Raw genomic sequence first — 7,500 nt, forward strand, 5'->3', positions numbered from 1 at the left:
GCGCCTATTAGATTAGTTAGGAAATAGGGAATTAATAAACTGGGTACAGAGCCTCTTTAAATGTAGGGTCCGGCATCTGATTAGTGACAGAGCAGTCGAGTACGGCATAATCACGATATGACTGCAATTAAACTTCTTTGTTACCTAGCACAAGCGTATTACCTTATTTTTATCGCTTCACGGAGGCAGAAAATTCAAGACGTAGTCGGCAGGATTTGAACCTGCGCGGGGAGACCCCAAAGGATTTCTAGTCCATCTCCTTAACCACTCGGCCACGACTACAGATAAAAAAAAAACTCTGCCCCAAGACCCTGCTGAGCTCAGTAAGTTTATCATTGGAAGCGCAGAGGTTGCTGCTGTCGAAACTAAAGGCATTAAAAGACAGCCAGACTTTGGGTGCTTACAAAACAGCCAGACTTTGTCTCCAGGACAAAAGTAAGGAGGAATTCTGCATCTTTCAGCTTTGACAATAGCCTCCTTTGCTTCCTTTTAAATGCGCAGGAAGTCAGCATGGGACAGATTAGCTGCTGGGACCTCAGATAAAGTTGGGACTGATAGAGCAACTTTCGGATGTTGCCAATAGACCAGAAAGAAAGGAGAAGATTACGTAGATTCCCCAGTATAATTATTATAGGCAAATTCTGGCCACGGAAGGAGATTAGTCCAATCATCTTGCAAGGGAGAAATGAATTTTCTGAGGACGTTTTCTAATACCTGGTTTATTAATTTAAAAGTTATGAGCTTTTTTTCTAAATATGGAAAGGAGCCTTTATTAGACAACTGGGAGGGAGGTAACACCAGCGATTCTCCTGAGGTGGAGCTATCTCACAGCCTCTGACACTGTCCAATCGGCATGAAGTTGCTTCACAGTGTAAATGACTAAAGCTGGAGGGAAGGGGGATCAATTCAAACAGCCATATCTCGGGCTAGGGACTACCTAGAACAGTGGTTCTGGTGGCATATGAAAGAGGAGATTCTAGTCTTTCATATGACACCAGGACCGCAGTTCTAGCTGTGTGAGAACCCGAGATATGGTCAGTTAAACACACAAGTGGTTATAGAAGCTGTATTCTATATGATCACGTTGTGTTTTGCTGGGACGGGAAGGGGTAGAATGTATGGTGGTTGGACAGGGTCATACAGAAAACATTGCACTGCCTAGAGTGAAAAGAAAGAGTCATCTCCTATTTGGCAATTAGAGCCACATTAGCATATTTAGAAAAATGATCATAACTTTGCAAATGATACACGTTTTAAAAAAAAAAATCAAACCACACAGTAATTATCAGCAGCAAAGCGCCTATTAGATTAGTAAATAGGGAATTAATAAACTGGGTACAGAGCCTCTTTAAATGTAGGGTCCGGCATCTGATTAGTGACAGAGCAGTGGAGTACGGCATAATCACGATATGACTGCAATTAAACTTCTTTGTTACCTAGCACAAGCGTATTACCTTATTTTTATCGCTTCACGGAGGCAAAAAATTCAAGATGTAGTCGGCAGGATTTGAAACTCCGCGGGGAGACCCCAATGGATTTCTAGTCCATCGCCTTAACCACTCGGCCACGACTACAGATAAAAAAAACTCTGCCCCAAGACCCTGCTGAGCTCAGTAAGTTTATCATTGGAAGCGCAGAGGTTGCTGCTGTCGAAACTAAAGGCATTAAAAGACAGCCAGACTTTGGGTGCTTACAAAACAGCCAGACTTTGTCTCCAGGACAAAAGTAAGGAGGAATTCTGCATCTTTCAGCTTTGACAATAGCCTCCTTTGCTTCCTTTTAAATGCGCAGGAAGTCAGCATGGGACAGATTAGCTGCTGGGACCTCAGATAAAGTTGGGACTGATAGAGCAACTTTCGGATGTTGCCAATAGACCAGAAAGAAAGGAGAAGATTACGTAGATTCCCCAGTATAATTATTATAGGCAAATTCTGGCCACGGAAGGAGATTAGTCCAATCATCTTGCAAGGGAGAAATGAATTTTCTGAGGACGTTTTCTAATACCTGGTTTATTAATTTAAAAGTTATGAGCTTTTTTTCTAAATATGGAAAGGAGCCTTTATTAGACAACTGTGAGGGAGGTAACACCAGCGATTCTCCTGAGGTGGAGCTATCTCACAGCCTCTGACACTGTCCAATCGGCATGAAGTTGCTTCACAGTGTAAATGACTAAAGCTGGAGGGAAGGGGGATCAATTCAAACAGCCATATCTCGGGCTAGGGACTACCTAGAACAGTGGTTCTGGTGGCATATGAAAGAGGAGATTCTAGTCTTTCATATGACACCAGGACCGCAGTTCTAGCTGTGTGAGAACCCGAGATATGGTCAGTTAAACACACAAGTGGTTATAGAAGCTGTATTCTATATGATCACGTTGTGTTTTGCTGGGACGGGAAGGGGTAGAATGTATGGTGGTTGGACAGGGTCATACAGAAAACATTGCACTGCCTAGAGTGAAAAGAAAGAGTCATCTCCTATTTGGCAATTAGAGCCACATTAGCATATTTAGAAAAATGATCATAACTTTGCAAATGATACACGTTTTAAAAAAAAAAATCAAACCACACAGTAATTATCAGCAGCAAAGCGCCTATTAGATTAGTAAATAGGGAATTAATAAACTGGGTACAGAGCCTCTTTAAATGTAGGGTCCGGCATCTGATTAGTGACAGAGCAGTGGAGTACGGCATAATCACGATATGACTGCAATTAAACTTCTTTGTTACCTAGCACAAGCGTATTACCTTATTTTTATCGCTTCACGGAGGCAAAAAATTCAAGATGTAGTCGGCAGGATTTGAAACTCCGCGGGGAGACCCCAATGGATTTCTAGTCCATCGCCTTAACCACTCGGCCACGACTACAGATAAAAAAAACTCTGCCCCAAGACCCTGCTGAGCTCAGTAAGTTTATCATTGGAAGCGCAGAGGTTGCTGCTGTCGAAACTAAAGGCATTAAAAGACAGCCAGACTTTGGGTGCTTACAAAACAGCCAGACTTTGTCTCCAGGACAAAAGTAAGGAGGAATTCTGCATCTTTCGGATGTCGCCAATAGACCAGAAAGAAAGGAGAAGATTAAGTAGATTCCCCAGTATAATTATTATAGGCAAATTCTGGCCACGGAAGGAGATTTGTCCAATCATCTTGCAAGGGAGAAATGAATTTTCTGAGGACGTTTTCTAATACCTGGTTTATTAATTTAAAAGTTATGAGCTTTTTTTCTAAATATGGAAAGGAGCCTTTATTAGACAACTGGGAGGGAGGTAACACCAGCGATTCTCCTGAGGTGGAGCTATCTCACAGCCTCTGACACTGTCCAATCGGCATGAAGTTGCTTCACAGTGTAAATGACTAAAGCTGGAGGGAAGGGGGATCAATTCAAACAGCCATATCTCGGGCTAGGGACTACCTAGAACAGTGGTTCTGGTGGCATATGAAAGAGGAGATTCTAGTCTTTCATATGACACCAGGACCGCAGTTCTAGCTGTGTGAGAACCCGAGATATGGTCAGTTAAACACACAAGTGGTTATAGAAGCTGTATTCTATATGATCACGTTGTGTTTTGCTGGGACGGGAAGGGGTAGAATGTATGGTGGTTGGACAGGGTCATACAGAAAACATTGCACTGCCTAGAGTGAAAAGAAAGAGTCATCTCCTATTTGGCAATTAGAGCCACATTAGCATATTTAGAAAAATGATCATAACTTTGCAAATGATACACGTTTTAAAAAAAAAAATCAAACCACACAGTAATTATCAGCAGCAAAGCGCCTATTAGATTAGTAAATAGGGAATTAATAAACTGGGTACAGAGCCTCTTTAAATGTAGGGTCCGGCATCTGATTAGTGACAGAGCAGTGGAGTACGGCATAATCACGATATGACTGCAATTAAACTTCTTTGTTACCTAGCACAAGCGTATTACCTTATTTTTATCGCTTCACGGAGGCAAAAAATTCAAGACGTAGTCGGCAGGATTTGAAACTCCGCGGGGAGACCCCAATGGATTTCTAGTCCATCGCCTTAACCACTCGGCCACGACTACAGATAAAAAAAAAACTCTGCCCCAAGACCCTGCTGAGCTCAGTAAGTTTATCATTGGAAGCGCAGAGGTTGCTGCTGTCGAAACTAAAGGCATTAAAAGACAGCCAGACTTTGGGTGCTTACAAAACAGCCAGACTTTGTCTCCAGGACAAAAGTAAGGAGGAATTCTGCATCTTTCAGCTTTGACAATAGCCTCCTTTGCTTCCTTTTAAATGCGCAGGAAGTCAGCATGGGACAGATTAGCTGCTGGGACCTCAGATAAAGTTGGGACTGATAGAGCAACTTTCGGATGTTGCCAATAGACCAGAAAGAAAGGAGAAGATTACGTAGATTCCCCAGTATAATTATTATAGGCAAATTCTGGCCACGGAAGGAGATTAGTCCAATCATCTTGCAAGGGAGAAATGAATTTTCTGAGGACGTTTTCTAATACCTGGTTTATTAATTTAAAAGTTATGAGCTTTTTTTCTAAATATGGAAAGGAGCCTTTATTAGACAACTGTGAGGGAGGTAACACCAGCGATTCTCCTGAGGTGGAGCTATCTCACAGCCTCTGACACTGTCCAATCGGCATGAAGTTGCTTCACAGTGTAAATGACTAAAGCTGGAGGGAAGTGGGATCAATTCAAACAGCCATATCTCGGGCTGGGGACTACCTAGAACAGTGCTTCTGGTGGCATATGAAAGAGGAGATTCTAGTCTTTCATATGACACCAGGACCGCAGTTCTAGCTGTGCGAGAACCCGAGATATCGTCAGTTAAACACACAAGTGGTTATAGAAGCTGTATTCTATATGATCATGTTGTGTTTTGCTGGGACGGGAAGGGATAGAATGTATGGTGGTTGGACATGGTCATACAGAAAACATTGCACTGCCCAGAGTGAAAAGAAAGAGTCACCTCCTATTTGGCAATTAGAGCCACATTAGCATATTTAGAAAAATGATCATAACTTTGCAAATGATACACGTTTAAAAAAAATAATCAAACCACACTGTAATTATCAGCAGCAAAGCGCCTATTAGATTAGTTCGGAAATAGGGAATTAATAAACTGGGTACAGAGCCTCTTTAAATGTAGGGTCCGGCATCTGATTAGTGACAGAGCAGTGGAGTACGGCATAATCACGATATGACTGCAATTAAACTTCTTTGTTACCTAGCACAAGCGTATTACCGTATTTTTATCGCTTCACGGAGGCAAAAAATTCAAGATGTAGTCGGCAGGATTTGAAACTCCGCGGGGAGACCCCAATGGATTTCTAGTCCATCGCCTTAACCACTCGGCCACGACTACAGATAAAAAAAACTCTGCCCCAAGACCCTGCTGAGCTCAGTAAGTTTATCATTGGAAGCGCAGAGGTTGCTGCTGTCGAAACTAAAGGCATTAAAAGACAGCCAGACTTTGGGTGCTTACAAAACAGCCAGACTTTGTCTCCAGGACAAAAGTAAGGAGGAATTCTGCATCTTTCGGATGTCGCCAATAGACCAGAAAGAAAGGAGAAGATTAAGTAGATTCCCCAGTATAATTATTATAGGCAAATTCTGGCCACGGAAGGAGATTTGTCCAATCATCTTGCAAGGGAGAAATGAATTTTCTGAGGACGTTTTCTAATACCTGGTTTATTAATTTAAAAGTTATGAGCTTTTTTTCTAAATATGGAAAGGAGCCTTTATTAGACAACTGGGAGGGAGGTAACACCAGCGATTCTCCTGAGGTGGAGCTATCTCACAGCCTCTGACACTGTCCAATCGGCATGAAGTTGCTTCACATTGTAAATGACTAAAGCTGGATGGAAGGGGGATCAATTCAAACAGCCATATCTCGGGCTGGGGACTACCTAGAACAGTGGTTCTGGTGGCATATGAAAGAGGAGATTCTAGTCTTTCATATGACACCAGGACCGCAGTTCTAGCTGTGTGAGAACCCGAGATATGGTCAGTTAAACACACAAGTGGTTATAGAAGCTGTATTCTATATGATCACGTTGTGTTTTGCTGGGACGGGAAGGGGTAGAATGTATGGTGGTTGGACAGGGTCATACAGAAAACATTGCACTGCCTAGAGTGAAAAGAAAGAGTCATCTCCTATTTGGCAATTAGAGCCACATTAGCATATTTAGAAAAATGATCATAACTTTGCAAATGATACACGTTTTAAAAAAAAAAATCAAACCACACAGTAATTATCAGCAGCAAAGCGCCTATTAGATTAGTAAATAGGGAATTAATAAACTGGGTACAGAGCCTCTTTAAATGTAGGGTCCGGCATCTGATTAGTGACAGAGCAGTGGAGTACGGCATAATCACGATATGACTGCAATTAAACTTCTTTGTTACCTAGCACAAGCGTATTACCTTATTTTTATCGCTTCACGGAGGCAAAAAATTCAAGACGTAGTCGGCAGGATTTGAAACTCCGCGGGGAGACCCCAATGGATTTCTAGTCCATCGCCTTAACCACTCGGCCACGACTACAGATAAAAAAAAACTCTGCCCCAAGACCCTGCTGAGCTCAGTAAGTTTATCATTGGAAGCGCAGAGGTTGCTGCTGTCGAAACTAAAGGCATTAAAAGACAGCCAGACTTTGGGTGCTTACAAAACAGCCAGACTTTGTCTCCAGGACAAAAGTAAGGAGGAATTCTGCATCTTTCAGCTTTGACAATAGCCTCCTTTGCTTCCTTTTAAATGCGCAGGAAGTCAGCATGGGACAGATTAGCTGCTGGGACCTCAGATAAAGTTGGGACTGATAGAGCAACTTTCGGATGTTGCCAATAGACCAGAAAGAAAGGAGAAGATTACGTAGATTCCCCAGTATAATTATTATAGGCAAATTCTGGCCACGGAAGGAGATTAGTCCAATCATCTTGCAAGGGAGAAATGAATTTTCTGAGGACGTTTTCTAATACCTGGTTTATTAATTTAAAAGTTATGAGCTTTTTTTCTAAATATGGAAAGGAGCCTTTATTAGACAACTGTGAGGGAGGTAACACCAGCGATTCTCCTGAGGTGGAGCTATCTCACAGCCTCTGACACTGTCCAATCGGCATGAAGTTGCTTCACAGTGTAAATGACTAAAGCTGGAGGGAAGTGGGATCAATTCAAACAGCCATATCTCGGGCTGGGGACTACCTAGAACAGTGCTTCTGGTGGCATATGAAAGAGGAGATTCTAGTCTTTCATATGACACCAGGACCGCAGTTCTAGCTGTGCGAGAACCCGAGATATCGTCAGTTAAACACACAAGTGGTTATAGAAGCTGTATTCTATATGATCATGTTGTGTTTTGCTGGGACGGGAAGGGGTAGAATGTATGGTGGTTGGACATGGTCATACAGAAAACATTGCACTGCCCAGAGTGAAAAGAAAGAGTCACCTCCTATTTGGCAATTAGAGCCACATTAGCATATTTAGAAAAATGATCATAACTTTGCAAATGATACACGTTTAAAAAAAA

This window comes from Rhinoderma darwinii, chromosome 1 (assembly GCF_050947455.1).
Source record: "Rhinoderma darwinii isolate aRhiDar2 chromosome 1, aRhiDar2.hap1, whole genome shotgun sequence".
In the NCBI taxonomy this organism is placed as follows: domain Eukaryota; kingdom Metazoa; phylum Chordata; class Amphibia; order Anura; family Rhinodermatidae; genus Rhinoderma; species Rhinoderma darwinii.